The sequence below is a fragment of the Maylandia zebra genome, linkage group LG15 (assembly GCF_041146795.1).
Source record: "Maylandia zebra isolate NMK-2024a linkage group LG15, Mzebra_GT3a, whole genome shotgun sequence".
NCBI classification, from domain to species: Eukaryota; Metazoa; Chordata; class Actinopteri; order Cichliformes; family Cichlidae; genus Maylandia; species Maylandia zebra.
This window is the reverse complement of record NC_135181.1, coordinates 29,905,702-29,930,841: the sequence shown is the minus strand read 5'-3', so window position 1 is coordinate 29,930,841 and position 25,140 is coordinate 29,905,702.

The window sequence follows — 25,140 nt, the reverse complement described above, 5'->3', positions numbered from 1 at the left end:
GTCGCTACATTTCTCCATCACTCTACTACAAGCAGCTCAGGATTTTCTGGACGCTGATCTCCACGACAATGCATCGCTTTGTTGCCGCACCCCTTAGGTTTGCATTGTTCATCATCTCTCCCTCTGCCCACAGTTTAGATCCGCTCTCCTCGTGCCAAGAATCCCTCCTTTTTGTGGCCATTATTTCCTGTGTTTCAGTAAAATAAACTCGTTGAAACCTTACCATTACATCCTGTACTTGAATCTGCTTCAGGTCCAAGTTCTCCCCCTAACCTCTGGGTTCAAGTGACAGGTTTAAGAGGTGTTTACGATAAGAAGGGTCCAAGCTTTGTTGTCATCTAGTGTTATCTGAAAAAGTGTGTGTATACATATGTGTGTATTTGTCTGTGCATGTGAATGCAGAAGGCATAAGTCTGAATGTTCTTGTTATTTTAGACTACCCAGAGGCGAGGTACTTCACACTCAGGCTGCCCAACAATGTGACATGTACACTAGTATGCCTGGAGATGTATATACCTGTTTGTACTATACATATCAGTCTAGAACTACACAATTCAATTCAATTCAATTTTATTTATATAGCGCCAAATCACAACAAAAGTCGCCTCAAGGCGCTTCATAGATACAGAGAAAAACCCAACAATCATATGACCCCCTATGAGCAAGCACTTTGGCGACAGTGGGAAGGAAAAACTCCCTTTTAACAGGAAGAAACCTCCGGCAGAACCAGGCTCAGGGAGGGGCGGCCATCTGCTGCGACCGGTTGGAAGGAAAGAAGACAGGATAAAGACATGCTGTGGAAGAGAGACAGAGGTTAATAACAGATATGATTCAATGCACAGAGGTCTATTAATACATAGTGAGTGAGAAAGGTGACTGGAAAGGAAAAACTCAATGCATCATGGGAATCCCTGGCAGCCTACGTCTATTGCAGCATAACTAAGGGAGGATTCAGGGTCACCTGGTCCAGCCCTAACTATATGCTTTAGCAAAAAGGAAAGTTTTAAGCCTAATCTTAAAAGTAGAGATAGTGTCTGTCTCCCGAATCCAAACTGGAAGCTGGTTCCACAGAAGAGGGGCCTGAAAACTGAAGACTCTCCCTCCCATTCTACTTTTAAATACTCTAGGAACAACAAGTAGTTCTGCAGAGCGAGAGCGAAGTGCTCTAATAGGGTGATATGGTACTACAAGGTCATTAAGATAAGAGGGGACTGATTATTTAAGACGTGTATGTGAGGAGCAGGATTTTGAATTCAATTCTGGATTTAACAGGAAACCAATGAAGGGAAGCCAAAACAGGAGAAATATGCTCTCTCTTTCTAGTCCCTGTCAGGACTCTTGCTGCAGCATTTTGGATTAGCTGAAGGCTTTTCAGTGAGTTTTTTGGACATCCTGATAATAATGAATTACAGTAGTCCAGCCTGGAAGTAATAAATGCATGAACTACTTTTTCAGCGTCACCCTGAGACAGGATATTTCTAATTTTAGAGATGTTGGAAGAACGCAGTCTTACATATTTGTTTAATATGTGCGTTGAAGGACATATCCTGGTCAAAAATGACTCCAAGGTTCCTCACAGCATTACTGGAGGCCAAGGTAATGCCATCCAGAGTAAGAATCTGGTTAGATACCATATTTCTAAGCTTTTCAGGGCCAAGTACAATAACCTCAGTTTTATCTGAATTAAGAAGCAGAAAGTTAGCGGCCATCCAGGTCTTTATGTCTTTAAGACATTCCTGCAGTTTAACTAATTGGTGTGTGTTATCTGGCTTCATGGACAGATAGAGCTGGGTGTCATCTGCATAGCAGTGAAAATGTATGCTATGTCTCCTAATGATGGTGCCTAACATGGATAATGTAAACAGAATTGGTCCTAGCACTGAACCCTGTGGAACTCCATAATTAACCTCAGTGTGTGAAGAGGACTCTCCATTTACATGTACAAATTGGAGACTATTAGATAGATATGATACAAACCACTGCAGCACAGTACCTGTAAAACCTACAGCATGTTCTAATCGCTCTAATAGGATATTATGGTCAACAGTATCGAATGCTGCACTAAGGTCTAGCAGGACAAGCACAGAGATGAGTCCACTGTCAGAGGCCATAAGAAGATCATTTGTGACCTTCACTAAAGCTGTTTCTGTGCTGTGATGAACTCTGAAACCTGACTGAAACTCTTCAAATAAACCATTCCTCTGCAGATGATCAGTTAGCTGTTTGACAACTACTCTTTCAAGGATTTTTGATATGAAAGGAAGGTTGGAGATTGGCCTATAATTAGCTAAGACTGCTGAGTCTAGAGATGGCTTTTTGAGTAAAGGTTTAACTAAAGCCAGCTTGAAGGCCTGTGGTACATAGCCGATCATTAGAGATAGGTTGATCATATTTAAGATCGAAGAATTAATTAATGGCAGGACTTCTTTGAGCAGTTTTGTAGGAATGGGGTCTAAAAGACACGTTGATGGTTTGGAGGAAGTAATTATTGAAGTTAAAGATCAATTGGAGAAAAAGAGTCTAACTTAACATCAATGGTACTAAGAGTAGCGGTAGATAATATTACATCTGTGGGATGATTATTGGTAATTTTTTCTCTAATGCTAAAAATTTTATTTGTGAAGAAGTTCATGAAGTCATTACCAGTTAACGTTAAAGGGATGGTTGGCTCAAAAGAGCTCTGACTTTTTGTCAGCCTGGCTACAGTGCTGAAGAGAAACCTGGGGTTGTTCATATTTTCTTCAATCAGTGATAAGAGATAAGAGATAAGATAAGATAGAACTTTATTAATCCCTCGGGTGGGTTCCTCTGGGAAATTCGACTTCCAAAAAAAGCACAGCAACGACCGAAGTTACAGTTACAGAATTGTTATATATATATATACACACACACACACACATATATAAATACAGAGACAAATATAAATAAAATATACAAAGGGGATAAATAGAATAAATAGGAATAAAAAATAAAAATACAAGTGAATTGCACATTTCAAGTATTGAGTCTATTGCACTGTTGACTATTTACAAAAAGTATTGCACAAGGTATTGTACAGTGAGGTGAAGAGGCACTACAGCTTAGTTGTTCCCCCCTCCTTTGTTCCTTTGTCCTCCTGTTTCCCCTCCCTCTCCCCTCCAGAGAGGAGTTAAACAGTCTGATGGCGTGTGGGACAAAGGAGTTTTTAAGTCTGTTAGTTCTTGTCTTGGGGAGAAGCAACCTGTCACTGAACAGACTCTTCTGATTGTTTATGGCCGTGTGCAGAGGATGCCCAGCATGATGAATAGTAAGATGTTCTGGCTTTGCGGAGGGCTTTCTTATAAAGCAGCAAACTATTTCTCCAGGCTAAATGATGATCCTCTAAATTTGTGACACGCCATTTCCTCTCCAGATTACGAGTCATCTGCTTTAGGGTACCTGTTTGAGAATTATACCGTGGAGTCAGGTACTTCTGATTAGAGACCTTAGTTTTCACTGGAGCTACAGTATCCAGAGTCGTACGTAGTGAGGAGGTGAAATTATTAACAAGATAATCGACCTCTGTTGGGGTAGCGCTCAGATAGCTGCTCTGCTCTGTGTTGGTACAGGGCATTGAAGATGATAACAGTGGGTGGATTATATTCTTAAACTTAGTTACAGCACTTTCAGAAAGACATCTACTTTGACAAAGTCTACTCTCCACCGCTGTGTAATCAATTATTGTAAACATAAATGTTATCAGGAAATGATCAGACAGGAGAGGGTTTTCAGGAAACACTGTTAAATGTTCAGTTTCTATGCCATATGTTAAAACAAGATCTAGAGTGTGATTAAAGTGGTGGGTGGGTTCTTTTACATTTTGAGAAAAACCAATTGAGTCTAATAACAGATTAAATGCCATGTTGAGGCTGTCATTTTTAGCATCTACATGGATGTTAAAATCACCCACAATAATTATTTTATCTGAGCTCAGAACTAAATTAGATATAAAGTCTGAGAAATCAGACAGAAACTCTGTGTAAGGCCCAGGTGGAAGATAGATGATAATAAGTAAGACTGGTTTCTGAGTTTCACAGCTGGGGTGGACAATGTTAAGCATCAGGCTTTCAAATGAATTAAAAGTCTGTCTTGGTCTTTCATTAATTAATACGCTGGTGTGAAAAATTGCTGCCACACTGCCCCCTCGGCCTGTGCTTGAGATTTCTGGTAGTTATCTCGAAGCATGAACACACATACTGTATATATCAGCGGTCCCCAACCTTTTTTGCGCCACGGACCGGTTTGTGCCCGACAATATTTTCACGGACCGGCCTTTAAGGTGTCGCGGATAAATACAACAAAATAAAACTAGTACCGGTACCGAAAAAAAGAATATTTATTCATAACACACGTGAAAAGACCAAGGAAAACAGAGTTAACGAAAAAAAAATGATAACAAAATAACGATAAAAACCGATAAAAACCCTGAAAACCATACATTTCACACCCGAGTCTCACTCTCGCGGCCAGGTACCAAATGACTCACGGACCGGTACCGTATTGTCTTCACTAGAACTGAGCCAAACACTCAATAAACACTTTGATCAGATGATGGATGAAGCAGTACTTAAGCAGAGTTCTGTTCACAGTTGTAACTATATAGGAAATTCTCTCCTAATAATGGTGAATCAATAACAACACTGTAGCCATACAAAGTGTGGCTTATAAAGCTTGGCACACACCCAGCAAAGCACACTTCTAATAATACATGCGCTTCTCATGGAATATCATAATAGTGTCCTGTGTGGGTGTGTGTGAATGTGTATGAATTTGTGTTTGAGGAATTTATAAACAAAGAATCTAATCCAACTGGCAACTTTAATTTAAATAGGATGAAAACCAACTGTTATTACATTAACTGGAGTCAGCATCATCAACCACGTAAATCAAATTAGTGTAACTTTTATTGAACTCTCTTTATTGAACACCCTTTATAGGAACAAACATGTACGTCCTGTAATATTTTTAGTTAGCTCTGATCAGTCAATGTCATCAGACTAAGAATTTTTGGTTTTTCAGGAAACATACGCTAATAGTTAACCTCTTAAAATCCAGGCGTGGATTGGGTTTGCATTTTTGCCATATGCTAAAAAAAAAAAAGAAAAGTTAATGATATTAGAAGATGTAAGTTCTCAAATCACGTCTCTTACATGCACTAGTGTGACACGGAGGACCAACACATACACACTGTTTTATTTTCAGCTTTTCCAAATTTGCTCTCTGCAGCTTTTCAGCTTTGTTCCTGGCGCCACTCTCTGCCCCAATCCCAGATGGCCACTGAAATAGCATGAATGATCACCAAATCAGTCCCAGCTCCTCTGCCAGCCTCCTGGCACTGCCCCCCGGACCCTACTGCACTGCCAGTCCTCTGCAGCAAAGCCATAGACCACACCCATGCCACATACCTCCACCGCCCAACTATGGCCGGGAAGTAATCCAGCCTAGCCTACTCCCTTCGCCCCGACCTGAGGGGGGGGGGGGGGAATCAGCCACGAGCATTTGCGCTACTGGCCTATGGACCACCTTGAACTTAATGTATTATCATCAATGGAGCTCCAGCGGAGAGGGTGCAGTCCTTCAAGTATCTTGGTGTCCACATCTCCTCAGACCTGACATGGGCTGCCCACATTCAGGTCCAGACCAAAAAGGCTAGGCAGCACTTGTATCACCTACGACAACTGAGGAAGTTCAGGGTCTCTCCAAAGATCCTCAGGATTTTCTATACAGGCGCTGTGGAGAGCATCCTCACACAGAACATGACATCGTGGTTTGGGAACAGCTGTGTGAAGGACCAAAAAGCTCTCCAGAGAGTGATCCGTACAGCAGAATGCTGCTGCAGGATTGCTCTCCCCCCGCTTCAGGACACCTACACCAGGAGATGCCGTGCTAGAGCAGCGCAGATACTGAAGGACCCGTCCCATCCTGGCAACAAACTGTTCCAACTTCTGCAATCTGCTAGAAGGTTCTGCATCATCCAGGCAAGGACAGAGAGACTCAAGAGGAGCTTCTATCCCCAAGCCATCCGGGCCCTAAACACCCACACACCCGCCCTCTCACATCATCTATAATTGTCTGAGACAGGACTCTCTTCCAGACACTCTAAACCCAGACACAATGTACATTTCAAATTCCTTTAATTTTAAATATGTTTATATTGTCTATCCTGTAAAATAGTCAGATGTCTATTCTTATTAATGTACAGAATTCACCTGCTTGCTGCTACTACTGCACATTCACCCAATGTATATACTATATATATATATATATATATATATATATATATATATATATATATATATATATATATATATATACACTCAACAAAAATATAAACGCAACACCTTTGTTACTGCTCCCATTCCCCATGGGATGGACGTAGAGACCTAAAATTCATTCCAGATACACAATATAACCATCCCTCCCAAACAGTGGTCACAAATCAGTCCAAATGTGTGGTAGTGGGCACATCTGCTATATTGAGATAATCCATCCCACCTCACAGGTGTGCCACATCAGGATGCTGATCTGACATCATAAGTAGTGCACAGGTGTACCTCAGACTGCCCACAACAAAAGGCCACCCTGGAATGTGCAGTTTTTTGCGCTATTGGGGGTCTGGGGACCCAGAACCGGTCAGTATCCGGTGTGACCACCATTTGCCTCATGCAGTGCAACACATCGTCGCATGGAGTCTATCAGATTGTCAATTGTGGCCTGTGGAATGTTGGTCCACTCCACTTCAATGGCTGTGCGAGGTTGTTGGATATTCGTGGGAACTGGTACACGCTGTCGTATACGCCGGTCAGGCACATCCCGAACATGCTCAATGGGTGACATATCCGGTGAGTATGCTGGCCATGCAAGAACTGGGACATTCTCAGCTGCCATCTGCCCTGAACAATGTGAACCATGATTCATCCGTGAAGCGCACACCTCTCCAACGTGCCAGACGCCATCGAATGTGTATATATATATATAATGTTCTTCCTCTACCCCCCCCATTTTTGCACATGTCGAGGAGCGTGTCAGGTTACATTTCACTGTGTGTTATAAATGGTAAATGGTAAATGGCCTGTATTTATATAGCGCTTTTCTAGTCCCTAAGGACCCCAAAGCGCTTTACATATCCAGTCATCCACCCATTCACGCACACATTCACACACTGGTGATGGCAAGCTACATTGTAGCCACAGCCACCCTGGGGCGCACTGACAGAGGCGAGGCTGCCGGACACTGGCGCCACCGGGCCCTCTGACCACCACCAGTAGGCAACGGGTGAAGTGTCTTGCCCAAGGACACAACGACCGAGACTGTCCAAGCCGGGGCTCGAACCGGCAACCTTCCGATTACAAGGCGAACGCCCAACTCTTGAGCCACGATCGCCCCTATACTTGTATAACTATGCATGTGACAAATAAGGAACCTTGAATCTTGAACCTTGAATGTGACAAAATGGTACAAACTGTACAGAGTGGTGAAGTCCAGAGATTGAGGTGATATACCTGTGTGGCCCCTCCCCTATCCTGACCACTTCATAATTGACATCCCCCACTCACCGAGTGACCACAAAGTGTCCTTGCTACTTGGTGAGTAACTTTGACCCAGAAGAAAAGAGTTATACAATCACTTTGTCTCCCGGTGAAAACTGAATGAGCCTAGCCCATCTATTGTACTGGTGACATTCCGGGACCTGGAGCTAATTCTCTCTTGATAACCTCCCCAATTTGTGTAATGTTTCTCTCAGGTCCAGAATGTACTGAATTTCATTTTTAGCTGGGCTTGGACCTTCTCACAGTTGTCTTCAATTAGGATGGGGCACATCCCACACTGCAAATACAGAGGATCTAGCCAGTGATCCCAATTGCTACATCCTGGTGAATGAGCTTATGAATCATGGACTTTAAAGTCTTTAAAGTCCATGATTCTTTAAAGACTTTAAAGTTATTCAGCTGCTCAACCAGCCCGTCAGTCTGAGGGTGGTAGACAATGGTCTGAACAGATTCAGTGCCCAGTAATTTGTACAGTTCTTTTAATGTGCAAGACATGAACGATGTGCTGTGGTCAGTCAGTATTTCCTTCGGGATGCTGACTCAGTAGACGATCTGCAACAGCGCTTGTGCAACACTCTTTGCAGAAATGATGTGCAGCAGTGCTTCGGGAAATCGCATAAAATACCTTGGTGGAAGACAATGTCATATTTTTGTTATTGGGTTCTTGGATAATAGACAGATAATTTCAGCAATAGAAACACTAGTGCAGCTAGTTTGGCTGTCCTGTGTAACTCTGTTACTTGATATTGACCCAATTACTCTCCCTCCCCCTGCACACTGTGCACAAAGTGAAGTGAGTGAGGGAGTTGACTGAAAAATTCAGGGCTCCCAGTCTGGAAGCAGTAACACAGACTGGGTTAGTATATTATTATTTTTTTTCAATTTGACATTTCAAAGAGTTTAAAGCATTTTACCATAGTACAGTGTCAAGGGTGACGACCACCCACCACAACAGAGAAACCCATATACTTGGGTTAGTGAGCAGTTGAACCATATATATAATCAGCTAATCAGATGTTGGCAACTCAGTTATTTAGTCATGTAGCCATGGTCAAAACAACCTGCTGAAGTTTAAACTGTGCATCTGAGTAGGAAAGAAAGGTAATTTAAATGACTTTGATAAACTGCTGATTTTTCCAAAGAACTATCTGTAGGGTTTACGGAGAATTGCCCAAAAAAGAAAAAATAACTAAAAAGCCACAGTTCTGTGAACAAAGATTCCTTGTTGACACAGAGCTCAGAGGAGTCCAGACTACTTCAAGCTAATAGGAAGACAACACTAACTAAAGTAAACTCTTGTTACAGCCAAGGTACGCCGAAGAGCATCTCAGAATGCACACCATAACCCACCTTGAAGTAGATGGGCTACAGCAGCAGAAGATCACACTGAGTGTCACTTCTGTCAGCAAGAAACAGAGCTGCAATTTGCATGAGAACAGAAGAAAAAATCTGCCTGGTCTGATGAAGTCTCAGTTTCTGGTGTGACATTCAGATGGTAAGGTCATTGCTGACCAAGTCCATGCTGCTATGAGCTCCCCACGAGGACTAAATAAATAAACTCTGAATAAATAAATAAATAAATAAATAAATAAATAAATAAATAAATAAATAACACCCCTCAGCCTGTAAGGAAGGAGCCTGTTTATAGGGGTCAGCAGTTCAGTGACTTTTATATTAAGTGTATGCGAGAGCATAAAAATACTAACCTGGAATACCCCCATTCTCCTGAGACATTACTCAGCTACAGTCTGGTCAAAAGAAAAAGGAAGAGCGTGAAAACGAGATTCATGCCCATTCATTTTTGAGTATGGGACACTTTCAAAATCAAATAAACAAATCAGGCACCTGCAATTCCACAGGTTTTCAAGTATAATTTAGTATAGTTCTGAGACATTTATAATGCTTTAAAATAATTATTCTCCACTTTACTCATTTAAAATAATCCCTGCTGAGTCAGCACATGAACATTTCCGTGTGGAGTTTTCATGTTCTCCCCGTGTTCGCGTGGGTTCTCTCTGGGTACTCTGGCTTCCTCACACAGTCCAAAGACAGCAGTTAGTGGGGTTAGGTTAATTGGTAGCACTAAATCTGACAGTACCATATACCAAAGGCATCAAAGTCCCTAACACCACTGGCTGAAATGCAGCTCCAAATCTCGAAAAATCCTCCACCATGTTTTAGAGATGGCTGTGGACACTCACTAGGGATGGGTATCGTTTAGGTTTTATCCGATACCAGTACCAAACCGGTACTTTTGAAACGGTTCCGGAGCTTAAACGGTGCTTGAACAGTGATTAAAGAATGGAGAACACAAAATTGGTCCAAAAACCTCTCATGTTTAGCTGTTTTTTTGTAAAAAGATAACAATGTTAGCCTTTTCTGCAGCTATAGGGGATTTATGGTATCACTCTTGGCTGGAAGCAGTGCTTAATCAATGGAAAAAACACAAACTTTGTCCAAAAACCTCTCCCGTTTAGCTGTTTTCCACTTTTTCTTTGGTCATTTTAGCCTTTTTGGCCAGGGTGAAGGGAGTATCTGCCATCAAACAAGAAGACAGCCGCATGTAACTACGAAGGTGTTTGCTAGTTCACCTTACATGTATTAATTTAATAACGTGGTTAGCTTACACACGAACAACATTAAGCTACTCACACAGAGAAGAACGGCTGCTGCTGCCATCATCATCCGTCATCATTTCTGCTACACTGGCAGGGTTACGGGCCAGGACTCTACTCTTCGGGTTTTTGGGGGATGTTGCTAACTCCGGGTCCGATAACAGGCACCACACCGGCAGTAGATGTGCTCGGTGTGAGGTCTTGCAGCAAGCTATCAAATACGGCGCATTTCTCGGCTTTTAACAAAATGCTATACGTTGCTAGGTGTTTCATCAGATTCGAGGAGTTACCTCCTTTGCACAGTATCACCTTAAAGCACTTATTGCAGACTGCTGAGTTTGCCTCTTCTGCTTTGAAGTACAGCCAGAATTTGACCGCATCGCCTTGGGCATTTTTAATCTGTAGCTCTGCTCTAAAAGAATGTACGTACCTGGGCCCGCCTACTATACTCGGAAAGGTAAAATGATTGGCTAGAATCCAAAGTGTATGACATCTCAGGAAAAAAAAGCACCAAAATAAAGCCCTGAAATGTGCGTTGCTTTTCGGTGTGGTTACTACCGTTTATGTCAGAATCTGTGCCATAATGGCACCGGATACTGGTACCCATCCCTAACACTCACAGGCTTCTCAAATTAAAGTTTGGATTCACCACTCCATAAGACCTGTTGCCAATGATTTTACTCAGGTTCTTGTGTAATTTGACATAGTTTAGCCTTTTCTCCTTGCTTCAGTTGATAGACACCTTTCAAATGAGACCATTCTGGTGAGGCTTCATTACATGGATAAACTGAAAGGACAGATGCAGCTCTCAGGTCCCGTGTCTTGATTTGCTGGATTTCCCCTCTTTTTATTAAGGACAAAACTCCTCAGATTTTCTTAAAGACAAACTCCAAACCATGCTGAGATATGAGACGTTTTCAGCTAAGAGCACTTTGAGAATTACCTTATTGGTGCAAAAATGCTATTTCATGCCTAACAAACTGTGGTATCATCTTTGTGCTGTATTTTTGTGACTAGGAATAAAGTGTGAAATATACAATTTTAAATTTTAAATGCCCAGACATCTTTGAGGTGTCCTTTTATGCCTGAATGATTTGATGAAAAAAAGAGTAAAAAAAGGAGTAAAAAAGTAGCTAATATCCAAATAAAACTTTGAAAGACCTCCTGAAAGCCGGATGAAAAATGACAAGATTTGTATTGTAAATCATTTTTTGACTGATTGGTGGAAATACTTAAAAAAAAAATTAAGATATTTAATTTCTGAAAAAATAAAATAAACAAACACTTAAAATATTTCACTTTATATGTAATGAATATAGAATATATGAAAACATATGAAAATATATTAACTATTCATATTTTTTGAGATATACCATATGTGAAGTATTTGTATCTTGGCAGCATAGGCACTCCTATGTTTATTTTTCCAAAGTGAATCTCTTTGTCACTTTGTGTTTTCAAAAGTACATGTAAATACAAGTAAGCACAAGTAAATGTATTACTAGAGGCAGATGGAGAACAATGACCTGGACATCCAAAGTGTTTCCTGTGTTAGAGGCTACAGACAACCAGCTTCCTAACCAAAGTGGAGAGTAACTATTTCTCAGCAGTGATTGTGTGAGCTCTGCCAGGCTTGTGGTTAATGCAACAATGTTGAAGGTCATCTCAGCTTCAAGGAGAGGAACATATCTGGTAATTAGCACTCCCACAGGGAGCCCAGCATCTGTGTCTAACTAAACTACACTCAACAAAAATATAAACGCAACACCTTTGTTACTGCTCCCATTCCCCATGGGATGGACGTAGAGACCTAAAATTCATTCCAGATACACAATATAACCATCCCTCCCAAACAGTGGTCACAAATCAGTCCAAATGTGTGGTAGTGGGCACATCTGCTATATTGAGAAAATCCATCCCACCTCACAGGTGTGCCACATCAGGATGCTGATCTGACATCATGAGTAGTGCACAGGTGTACCTCAGACTGCCCACAACAAAAGGCCACCCTGGAATGTGCAGTTTTGTCTCACAGCAAAATGCCACAGATGCCACAAGCAATGAGGGAGCGTGCAATTGGCATGCTGACAGCAGGAATGTCAACCAGATCTGTCGCCCGTGCATTGAATGTTCATTTCTCAACCATAAGCCGTCTCCACAGGCGTTTCAGAGAATATGGCAGCACATCCAACCGGCCTCACAACCGCAGACCTTGTGTAACCACACCAGCCCAGGACCTCCATATCCAGCAGGTTCACCTCCAAGATCGTCTGAGACCAGCCACCCAGACAGCTGCTGGACCAATTGGTTTGCACAACCAAACAATTTCTGCACAAACTGTCAGAAACCGTCTCAGGGACGCTCAACTGCATGCCCGTCGTCCTCATCGGGGTCTTGACCTGACTCCAGCTCGTCGCCGTAACAGACTTGTGTGGGCAAATGCTCACATTCGATGGCGTCTGGCACGTTGGAGAGGTGTGCGCTTCACGGATGAATCATGGTTCACATTGTTCAGGGCAGATGGCAGCTGAGAATGTCCCAGTTCTTGCATGGCCAGCATACTCACCGGACATGTCAACCATTGAGCATGTTCGGGATGTGCCTGACCGGCGTATACGACAGCGTGTACCAGTTCCCACGAATATCCAACAACCTCGCACAGCCATTGAAGTGGAGTGGACCAACATTCCACAGGCCACAATTGACAATCTGATAGACTCCATGCGACGATGTGTTGCACTGCATGAGGCAAATGGTGGTCACACCAGATACTGACCGGTTCTGGGTCCCCAGACCCCCAATAGCGCAAAAAACTGCACATTCCAGGGTGGCCTTTTGTTGTGGGCAGTCTGAGGTACACCTGTGCACTACTCATGATGTCAGATCAGCATCCTGATGTGGCACACCTGTGAGGTGGGATGGATTATCTCAATATAGCAGATGTGCCCACTACCACACATTTGGACTGATTTGTGACCACTGTTTGGGAGGGATGGTTATATTGTGTATCTGGAATGAATTTTAGGTCTCTACGTCCATCCCATGGGGAATGGGAGCAGTAACAAAGGTGTTGCGTTTATATTTTTGTTGAGCGTACATTCACTACCAGCACAGGCATTACACAAACTTGTGATGTTATAAAAAAAAAAAGCAAAAACATTTTTTTATTTTTGTTTTTAGAAATGTAAGAAATATACACTCAACAGTTCATTAGGAACACCTTGCTAGTACTGGATTAGACCCTCTTTCTTTCTTTAAAGGTGTTCTATTGGGTTGAGATCCAATGTTTGTGGAGGTCCCTGTCACCTTATCCATTTTATACTTGGTATACTTGGTTTTGCCACAGTAGATCAATTTCCTCCATCTCACTTTATCCCTAGCATCCTCCTTTGTCGCACCTACCCTGCATACTCCCAAAACGAGAGTTAATTAAATATCTTGTATAAATACAAGCTTAGACAAGACAACAGGAAGTAAAAACAGGAAGAAACCTCTGGCAAAACCAGGCTCAGGGAGGGAGGCTATCTGCTGTGATCTGTTGGCGTTGTTATTTATATTGATATTTTTATTAATATGTACTGCCCCCCCCCCACCCCACCCCATATTTATTTTTATTTTTTTACAAATGAAGCAATGAAGAAATTACTTATGACACAAAGCGTTTATATAGAACTATTAAGAGTTACACAGCCGGACACTAGGGGTGGGTGGATTGATTCAAATATCCATAGTATTGATACTAGTGGTGCTATTGATATCAGTTTAGTATTAGCATGACAGGATCAATACTTTACTTTTCTGTCCTCTAAGTTTAGTATGTCGCTCTTGTTCATCAGGAAGTAAACATGTCTGTGGAAACACCTTCTCTCATGCCAGCACACTTTTCTCTGCCCCTCTCTGCTGTGTTTAGTTGTTCTGTGGTCACTTCACTTGGCAGCACTGAGGAGAGACATGCTGCTGTGAGTGAGGAAGCCTAGTATCGGATAGAAGTACGTTATAGCTGTAAATGAAATACTGCATACAATGATGCATGTTGCAAGGAACACATGAAAGACCAAGAAAAAGAGAGCTTTGTCCCCGAATGAGCAGTGAAAGAAATAAAGAGAAGAAGAAGGAAAACCATCGGACAGATCCAGACCTCCAGCACAGAGACAGATCCAGCTTTCACATTCCTTTCATAGTGGCAAAGAATAATGAGGTAGCTGAGTGTCGGAGTGGGTTCTACTGATAAAGAATGGTAAATAGAACAGATTCCCAGTCCCTAAAAATGGTGATGTTCTGTAGAAAACTGGTTACAGGGCTGTGCTCAAGTGACTTTGCATGTCCTCATACTGAACTGACCCCTGATTGTTCTAGAGCGAGCTGTGTGATGTTTTTCTTTTGTGTGTGTGTGTGTGTGTGTGTGTGTGTGTGTGTGTGTGTGTGTGTGTATAAACTGTGGCAGACAGGCCCTGACAGATTGGTGACAGTCTGTCTACCCAGGATGCACCTGGGTGCTGTCCACATCACTGCCATATATTTCATGTTAATTAAACTGGGCACACACTGCTGACCTTTTGGCCCCTCATTGTGTGTACTTCTGTGTGCATCTTTGCAGACTGGGACTGATGTATTTGGATTACCCCCCTCTCCTGCACGTCCTTCTCTCACCTCCCTCTGTTTTTGCTCTCTTCCTCAAATCCTTGCCAGCATTCAGCTCTCCTCTTAAAGCTGTGAAATGACACTGAGCTCTTGTCCTGCGGCTCTGGCACACTGTGCTCAGCCATCTGGAACCTGAGGTTTGTCTGTAAAACTCTGTTTCTTCAACTTTTCACAGCAAGGGAGACAATTTTAATCTTCCTCTGCATGGGACAGAAGCTCACTGATGCATATTGCTGTTTTCTCTTTGAGAGGACTTGGCAGAAATAACCTGTGTGAGTTCATGGTTTCCAAACTGTGAAGATTGGATGGTGAGTCAGCTTTGGTAGAATGGACTGACAGAGGACGCAAAGGAGCTGTACCTTTTCTAGGTCACTGGTTTTTGAGTGTGACTCCTGAGCCTTGACAGTGCAGGTTTTCTTTGTCATAGATTTTCAACACATCTTCGTCCCAAGGCATGAAGCACTGCCAAAGCAACAGCCACATAAATAATGGGCCCAGAGAACTGGCCTTTATGCAAATCTAAAGTCTGTTAATGAGATGGCTGTGGTTTATAACCCATTTAGACAGTATAACCAACAATTTACCTAAGGGTAGGTGCATTCAAATGTCATGCAAAGCAGTCCTGATCATGTGTCTGATAAGAGTTATCATGTTATATGAAAAACCCATTACCTTAAGATGTCTTTGGCTGATGAACATAAATATTAGTTGTTTTTACTTTAAATATCTTAATTAGGGTCCCTGGGCCACCAATGGACAGCCGGACAGCGTAGACAGGGCCCCCATCGATGAACCTGGGCGGGGGCGGGGCCGGGGAGGGGGGCACCAGCGGGGAAGTAACGCGCCGTTTAAGCTGCGAGACGTGGAAAACCGGATGGACCCTCATGGCGGGCGGAAGCCGAAGACAATAAGATAAGATAAGATAAGATAAGATAAGATAACCTTTATTAGTCCCACACGTGGGAAATTTGTTTTGTCACAGCAGGAGTGGACAGTGCAAGAGTTATGAGGCAAAAATTAGAATACAATAAGAATAAATACAGTACACAACTGTACAGAATAGAATAAAATAAAATACTATATACAGTAGAATAAAATAAATATACAATAAGATAAAAATAGAATACAAATACAAATACTATATACAACTGAGTAAAAATACAACGATGACAGAAAGGATTATTGCACTTAGTATTATTGCATATGTATGGATGTGTGTGCTTGATCAGTTAAAGTCTTTATTATGGAGTCTGACAGCAGTGGGGAGGAAAGACCTGCGAAATCTCTCCGTCCCACACCGTGGGTGCCGCAGTCTCCCACTGAAGGAGCTGCTCAGTGCTGTCACAGTCTGCTGCATGGGGTGGGAGATGTTGTCCATCAGGGATGACAGCTTAGCCGCCATTCTCCTGTCACTCACCACCTCCAATAAGTCACGGGGTTGAGCCGGGCAGTGATCTTGTACGGGCCAACGAACCGGGGAGTGAGCTTCCTGGACTCGGTGCGGAGCCGCAGGTGCCTTGTGGAGAGCCAGACGCGATCCCCCGACTGAAAAGGATGACCCGGGCGGTGGCGGCGACGATGCTGCTTGGTGTACAGAGCGTTGGCTCGGGAAATGGCAGCTCGCGCCTTGATCCAGGCCTGACGACAGCGACGGACCATCCGTTCAGCAGCAGGCACGTCGACCTCCGCCTCCTGATGGCTGAAGATAGGAGGATGAAAACCATGGCAGACTTCAAAGGGCGAGAGACCGGTGGCAGAAGAGACGTGAAGGTTATGAGACAGCTCAGCCCACAACAGGTAACGAGGCCAAAGCGACGGTTGGGCGGAGACAAAGCACCTCAGGAAGCGCCCCAGCTATTGATTGGTCCGTTCAACCTGCCCGTTAGTCTGAGGGTGATAGCCGGATGAGAGGCTGGGAGACGCACCGATCAGGCGGCAAAAGGCTTTCCAGAACCTGGCAGTGAACTGGGGCCCCCTGTCCGAGACTATGTCCTTGGGGAACCCGTGAAGCCGGACGACATGGTCCAAGAAGAGCTCGGCCGTCCGTTTAGCGGAAGGGAGGCCGGACAGAGCGACCAGGTGCACCGCCTTTGAAAACCGGTCTACAAAGGTGAGGATGGTGTCAAGACCATCCACGGATGGGAGGCCGGTAACGAAGTCAAGGCCAACATGGGACCAGGGACATCCCAGCACAGGGAGAGGGCGGAGGTAGACTTGGCCCGAGCACAGGTGTCACAGGCGGAAACGAACTCACGGACGTCCCGAGTCATGGAGGGCCACCAGAAGGCACGACGGAGGAGTTGGAGGGTCCTGTCAGGCCCCGGGTGACCAGAGAGCGGGGAGGAGTGAGCCCAGAGCAAGGCCTCCTGACGGCACCGGGATGGTACATAGAGGGGGTTCTTGATGGTGACTTTGTTCAAGCCCCGATAATCTATGCAAGGGCGGAGCCCGCCATCCTTCTTCTTGACAAAGAAGAACCCAGCAGCAGCAGGAGAGGTAGAAGGGCGAATAAAGCCCTGTTGGAGAGCCTCAGCGACGTACTCCTCCATGGCCTTATTCTCTGCGGGAGACAGAGAGAACAGGCGACCACGGGGAGGGACCGCTCCCGGGAGGAGCTCAATGGCCATGTCGTAGGAGCGATGAGGAGGTAGGGTAGAGGCTCGCCTCTTACTGAAGACCTCAGATAGGTCGTGGTAAGCCGGAGGGATCTTATCCAGATCAATGGGCTCCGGAAGAGAGGCCTCTTCTGACTTAGAGTCCTTTTTGGTCCGAGAGAGAACACTGGGGACCCCAATCCAGGATTTGGCAGGAAGACCAGGAGACGTGGGGGTCATGTTGACGGAACCAGGGGTATCCAAGGATGAGAGGAGAGGACGTGGCCGAGACTACTAGAAACCGGATCTCCTCCTGGTGATCCCCAATAGGCATGCAAACCGGCTGGGTCTGGAACTGGATCGGGTAGGGTTGGAGGGGTCGCCCATCTACTGAGGTCACCGGGAGAAATCGATCAACAGGAGTTAACGGAAAGTCGGGATGCTAGTTTTTGGTCGATGAAGTTCTCAGTGGCTCCGGTGTCCAGGAGGGCTTCAGATGAGAACTGTTGGTGTTTCAGGTGAAATAATACTGGTAACAGAAAACGCGAGGGGTCAGAGGAGTGCGAAGGGCCAGGTGGGACTCCCCCGCAGTCTACCTGGTGTCGTCGTTTCCCGGACGTAGTGGGCACTGGGGACGACGGTGTCGAGCTGATCCACAGTAGGCACAGAGACCCTCATGCCAGCGTCTCGCTTTCTCCTTCTTGGGGAGCCCACCCAGCTGCATGGGCTCCTCGCTGGATGTACTGCTTGGGCTAGCAGCAGCTCCTCCAGAGGGGGGAGGAGGCTGCGAAGACATGGCCCTCTGAGGCTGGAAGGGTTTGAAGGCCCGAGGGGTGTGGCGTGGCCGCGACATCACTCGTTGGTCGATCTTCAGGGCGAGGTCCACGGCCTCATCCAAAGTCTTTGGGGCCTCACGGCCGGCCATCTCATCTCGGATGTAATCAGCCAGTCCCTCCAGAAAAATGGAGCGTAGAGAAGCATCTCCCCATTTTAGCTTACCGGCCAGGGTACGGAATTGGGAGGCAAAGTAACAGACGGGTCGACTGCCCTGGCGTAAATGAAGCAGCTGTGACTCCACTTCCACTTCACTGCTCGGGGGAACAAAAGTCTTTTTGAACTCCTCCACAAACAGGGCATAGTCATTACACGCTGCAGATTTATTGTTGTAGAGAGCCGCGGCCCATTCCTGAGCCTGGCCAGACAAGAGAGAGGTTAACATTGCAACTTTTGCACAGGCGGTGGCGTATTTAGTGGGTTGACATTCAAACAGCATGTCTAAGGTGGCGAGCAACCCATCCGGCCGGCCGTCTACTCCGTTCCACTTATCTGGTAGTCCGATCCGGGGCTCAGCGCTCACCGGCGCTGGCTGATGTTGCAGCGAGGTGACGGAAGAGGAAAGTTGGAGGACAGTTTCGGTGAGAGACTCCATCTTTGTGCTCATCCGATCTACCACACCGTGAAGATATAATACTTCGGCTTTCAGCCGTTCGAATTCCGCTGTTCCGCCATTCGAATTCTGCTGTGACATCCTGTCACGATCGGGCGGATTACACACAGTAATTCGGCGTACCCGTGTGGCGTGCTGGCCAGACCCAAACGCAGCGAAGGCTAGCGGTGGGTTGGAACAGACACGCAGTTATTCTAGTAACGATCAGTGCATGAAGCGGGGCTTCGGAACTGGCGTTACAGACGGAGAGCGAGTGGAGCCGGGATGAGAAAAAGAGTCGAGAGGAAAAACACTCACAGTTGCTGAATCAGGCGGCGACTGATGTCGGCAAGGTTTTGGAGCTCCTGACATGAAGAGAACGATGTCTGAGGGGCGAACAGGTGGGTGACGTCTCTCTTTTAAACCTGGCCCCGTGATCAGCTGATCACCGGCTGACACAAGGATACTTTGGCTGGAGTAAGATAAGATAAGATAAGATAACCTTTATTAGTCCCACACGTGGGAAATTTGTTTTGTCACAGCAGGAAGTGGACAGTGCAAGAGTTATGAGGCAAAAATTAGAATACAATAAGAATAAATACAGTACACAACTGTACAGAATAGAATAAAATAAAATACTATATACAGTAGAATAAAATAGAATAAATATACAATAAGATAAAAATAGAATACAAATACAAATACTATATACAACTGAGTAAAAATACAACGATGACAGAAAGGATTATTGCACTTAGTATTATTGCATATGTATGGATGTGTGCGCTTGATCAGTTAAAGTCTTTATTATGGAGTCTGACAGCAGTGGGGAGGAAAGACCTGCGAAATCTCTCCGTCCCACACCGTGGGTGCCGCAGTCTCCCACTGAAGGAGCTGCTCAGTGCTGTCACAGTCTGCTGCATGGGGTGGGAGATGTTGTCCATCAGGGATGACAGCTTAGCCGCCGTTCTCCTGTCACTCACCACCTCCACTGGGTCCAGAGGGCATCCTAGAACAGAGCTGGCCCTTCGGATCACCCTGTTCAGTCTCTTCCTGTCCCCAGCAGAGATGCTGCCGCCCCAGCAGACCACGCCCAGTAGACAGGGATCGAACCGCAAACCTTCCCACAAGCAGATGAAATGCTGTACCTCCTGAGTTACAGCCACCCAAATTGAGGGACTAAATAAAACTCTACCAATAAGGACGCCGGCTTGCTTAATGAGCTATGCTTCAGATGCTGGGGATCCAGCATATAGCATTGAGAGCTGAGCTACTGGAACAAAACACACATGGAAAAGGACGGACAAAACAGAAGCACTGGAACTATGTCCATGAGTGGAGTGACTCCACTGGAGTCTATGTATTTAAGTTTTGTGCAGATGGGACTTCAAGTGACCTGCAGAATTAACCCCCGAAACCATTATTGAGCTGGCTGTCAAGTGTTGAGCCCATCCTCCAGAAGAATTTTGAATGAATAGATGCCATTTGTACTAAGAAAGGATTCTGACTGGTCCTTGGCTAGATCAATATCTGTTGACCATATTATGCTTACTCTCACTCTAGTGCCACTTGTTCAGATAACAGATGAAAAAGAAGAGGACTGTTCATACTTGTAAAATGCAGTTCAGCCTTTTCTGCTTCCTAAGAAATGTCTCCAACCCAACGGTGCTAACCAGCATTGTGAATTTTTGTATAAAAGCATTTGAGTCAGCTTTTGTTGTTCTTTGAATGCTGTTCTCTGACTCAGCCACTTTGCCCCTGAATTACCTTTTAACAGTTATATCATCTGAACACACCCCTGGGAGGTGGACTCTTGTTTTCCATCTAGTCACACAATTTTCCTCTGTTGTTGTTTTTCTTTTCTTTTCTTTCTCTGCACATCCTTCACCTTTTTTGCTCACTACCTCCTCCTGTGATAGCTTTATCCTCAGACTCAGAGGAAAGGTAGGTGGAGGTGGCTGTTGTACTGTCCTGCAGAGCTGGATGGGCAGTTTGTCATTGCCATATGTGCTTCACAATGTGCAATCCTGTCAAAATGCATTACCCACAAAACCCCTGCTGATACATAGGTTATTCCACGTGCAGTTGACTGTGTGTACACTGAAGGTCAAATCTCCAGACTCTTTCTACATGTTAAATATGATGCAGACTTATTCTAAACACAGATTAAAATAAATCTGCATGTCTTATGGATTCTCTGAATGCTGACATTTCTGATTACATGTGGCAGGCTTTCTCCTGCTTACTGTCTGTATTTCACATATAAAATTAGCCACCACTCACTTCCTTCCTAATCAGCTTTTCTGTATTTTCTGTAGGTATCGTTTAAAAAGTAAAGAGTTGCTTGTCTGTGAAGGTTCTCAGTCATCCAGGTCATCGTAGTCAAAGGAGCTTGCAAAGAAAAGCGTCTGGACTTCTTTAAGTTGCTTGAAGACGTTTCACCTCTCATCCGAGAAGCTTCTTCAGTTCTAAGGTCAAATGGTGGAGAGTCCCAGATATAAACCTAGTGGGAGTAACCCAATGAGAGGACAGATGGTTTGAAAGAGGAGTGAAAGAAGCCATCTATGTCCACTGTGAGCGACCATCTTTGAACAGAGGCGGGGGTTTACGACACCAACTCTCTGCCATCTATAATCCAGTTTTGAGATCCCTTCCCAGACGCCTTAACGCCCACTCACATCCTGGGCCATCTGACCTCAGGAATTCGCATGATAAGGTGGGGCCAGGTTTCACAATGAACACACCCAAAACTCTGGCTGATTGGGACCCACACCCAGTTTCACACCTTGGCTCAGGCGATTAGAGGATCATCAGGGGGTCCTTTTGTCCCTCTGTGGGGGGTTACTCCCACTAGGTTTATATCTGGGACTCTCCACCATTTGACCTTAGAACTGAAGAAGCTTCTCGGATGAGAGGTGAAACATCTTCAAGCAACTTAAAGAAGTCCAGACGCTTTTCTTTGCAAGCTCCTTTGACTACAGAATAGATCCCAACAATGATATGACCCCCTATGAGCAGGCACTTTGGCAACAGTGGGAAGAAAAAACTCCCTTTTAACAGGAAGAAACCTTGAGGAGAAAAAAAAAAGAAAAGAAAATATGACCTCTATATCAGCAGATACACATGTAATTCTAGGCAAGTCAACAGTTTGCCTTCAATGACAACAACCTTTACTTAGACTTAATGTAAATTATTACTATTATCAAATTATCAAATGTTATTATTTGGTGATTTGTATATATTGTACTATTCCTAATATCTTAACATATTGTATTGCTAACAGTCTAGTCTGTTTTTGTTTTTTGTTTCTGTTTTTCTTAATATTACTGTACTGGAGCAACTGTAACCCACATATTTTCCCTAGGGATTAATAAAATATTCTGATTCTGATTCTGAAAAAATATTCACCTTAGCAACTAAACTAAACTAGTTTTGGTTCAAAGAAAGCCACTACTGCTGGAGCCTTTAGACACCAGCACACTGCTGGTGTGCACATTGCACACTGCTTAGAAATGTTTTAGAGGTGAGTCAAGTCTGAAATATCTAAAGCAACAAAATATGCTAAAGGTATGCTACAATCCCAGGACACCGTAATCCTCAAAATGGTTATAGCAATCCTTGAAGAGTCATTAGGTAACACCATCAAAAAATCATTCATGAAGAAGGATTAGGTTGCCAACTCACAGAACATTATTTGGCTGTGATTGTAAAAGACAACAGTGAATATTATTTAGTCTTGGGTAGTTTCCAGAATTGAAAGGCTATAATAGAACACCTGCTGGTAGACGTCACAAGGCTCATTTTTCTTCTTCTTACTTTTGGCAGAAACACGTATAGTGCTGTAACAGGGTTCACAATGGACTAACGTCCCCATGCAATATCCTAATTAATCCAGTCCTTTTTCTGTCTGAGCATCTAGAATAACAATTCTTTATTAATATTCTCAATGAATGAGTTGGATTTATTCTTTAAGAGAGAGAACAGATTAACACTGTTTATAATTCATGGTTTGTTATTTTTGGTTTCCTCTGAAGGGTATCTGGCTACACACATATAGTTACCCTTCCACAATGAAAGGGACAACGTGAGGCGGTACACCTGGAGCAGAACCAAGACACAATAGATCTATCTAAACTATATCTATTTAGTTATAAACGCCTAGAGAGTGGTTGGTGACATGCTGGCAGGCAGCAGCTGCTAAGGAAAAATGTGAAATGTGAAAAATGTCTGACCAATTAGTGACACAGCAGAACTTCTACTGAGGGATCACAGCTGTACTGAAATGATCCTGAGAAGATGACCTTGAATCTGAGATTTAGTATAAGTTAACTAAGGCTTTGGATTTTTACAACTTGGTCTCAGATTTTGATAGTACCCTGTTTATTGAGGTTGTTGCTATTCCCAGGGCATCAAATAATACATTCCTGGCCAAGCCATTTATAGGATATGCATTGGTTTCATGTCACAAATGATACCAATATTGGACATTTTTTTCCCTTTTTTCCCTTGGCAACAAAAACAGAGTACCTTTGTCTTGAGTATTGTTGCACTGCACCTTTTTCTTATTTAAATGCAGGAAATTAAATATTAAATAAGTTATCACTCCGTACAACAAGGTTCTTGTCTTTTCCTCTTTAAAATGTGGTCAGGGAAAAACGAGTGAATTAATGAAAAAATAGAAAGATTAGTGAGTTGTGAAAAGTAATTGTTACATGCTCCCTAATAGAAAACACTGAACTGTTCTCAAGTGACCAACAAAAGAATGTGTGAGCATGAGTAGTGGATATAAATGTGTAAAGTGTTGAGGTGCTTGGGACACCAGAATTTTACTGTTAAATGACTTATACATTAAGGTGATACATTTATTCACCAGAGAGAATTAAGGAGTGTTTATGCATCTTAATTAAATATTTTCTTTCCTTGTTTGTGCTGTTATATGTTAAGGTGCTCACAGTGTTTCTTTGATGAAGGGGGTGGTTTACCGCAGCAAGATGCCAGAAACAGTTTGTTTTATAGTTACGTGCCAGAGATTTTATTGGGAAGGAGGATATTGCTGACTTCAACATTTTTTTTTAAATATTATTATTATTTTCAGTAGAAAAAGAAAATATATCAAGTATCTCCTGTGAACCCAGCCTGGGACACACTCACATAAGCCAGTGTACCCCTTCTGCTATTCCCTGAATAAAATTCAAATTCAAATTCAAATTTTATTTGTCACGTACACAGTCATACACAGTACGATATGCAGTAAAGTGCTTAGACAACTGCTCGTGACCTAAAAAAAAAAAGGCTATGAATAAGATAGGAAATAAATATCCATCCATTCGCTTCCGCTTATCCTTTTCAGGGTCGCGGGGGGCACTGGAGCCTATCCCAGGTGTGCAAGTAGGTGAGAGTAGGGACTTTAAATATAGGAACTATGACTGCTAAAGGGAGAAAGCTGTCTAATATTATAGAGAGAGGGAAGGTAGATATATTGTGTACAAGACACCAGGTGAAAGGGAAGCAAGGTCAGGAGCACTGGAGGTCGATTTAAGCTGTTCTACCGTGGTGTATATAGAAAGGAAAAAATGAAGTAGTGATAATCTGGAAAAAGAAGTATGTGAATAGTGTTGTGAAGGTGAAGAGACTGTAAGACGGGATCAGTTGTTTGAAGCTGGAAATCAAAGGAGTTATACTGAAAGTTGTTGGTGTGCATGCCCCACAGGTTGGATGCCAAAGCAAGAATAATTCTAGAGTAAGCTTAATGAAGTGATGCGTCCCCAGGCAGGAGAGAATGGTGATTGAAGCATACTTTTAATGGATACGTAGGTGATAAGGAGGTGTTGGGTGAGTTTGGTGTTAAGGAGAGAAATGCAGAACGACAGAGTGTAGTGGATTTTGCAAAAAGGATGTGGCAAGGAAAAACCTTGGAGAACTTGGTGAAACTTGGAGAAGGAAAAATGCTGCACAGAGTTCAGGAGAAACCCCAGACAGTCTCTGGGTTTTAAGGGAGAGTTATCAGATGAGTGCGAAACTACATCACAAATGGCGAGGGAAACTACTGGGAAGGTGTTTGTTGTATTCTCTGGGAAGAGGTTCGAGGAGAACGAGACTGGTGTGGTGAAATGAGGAAGTGCAGGACAGTATTCAAATGAAGACGTTAGCAAAGAACACATGGGATAGTCGGGGAGATAACGAAAAGAGACAAGCCTGGTGGGAGGTGTACAGGAAAGTGATGTGTAGCAAAGAATAAGGCTTATATATGTATGTGTGGGCTGATTAGCTAGGCATAGATGTTAAGATGGAAAGGA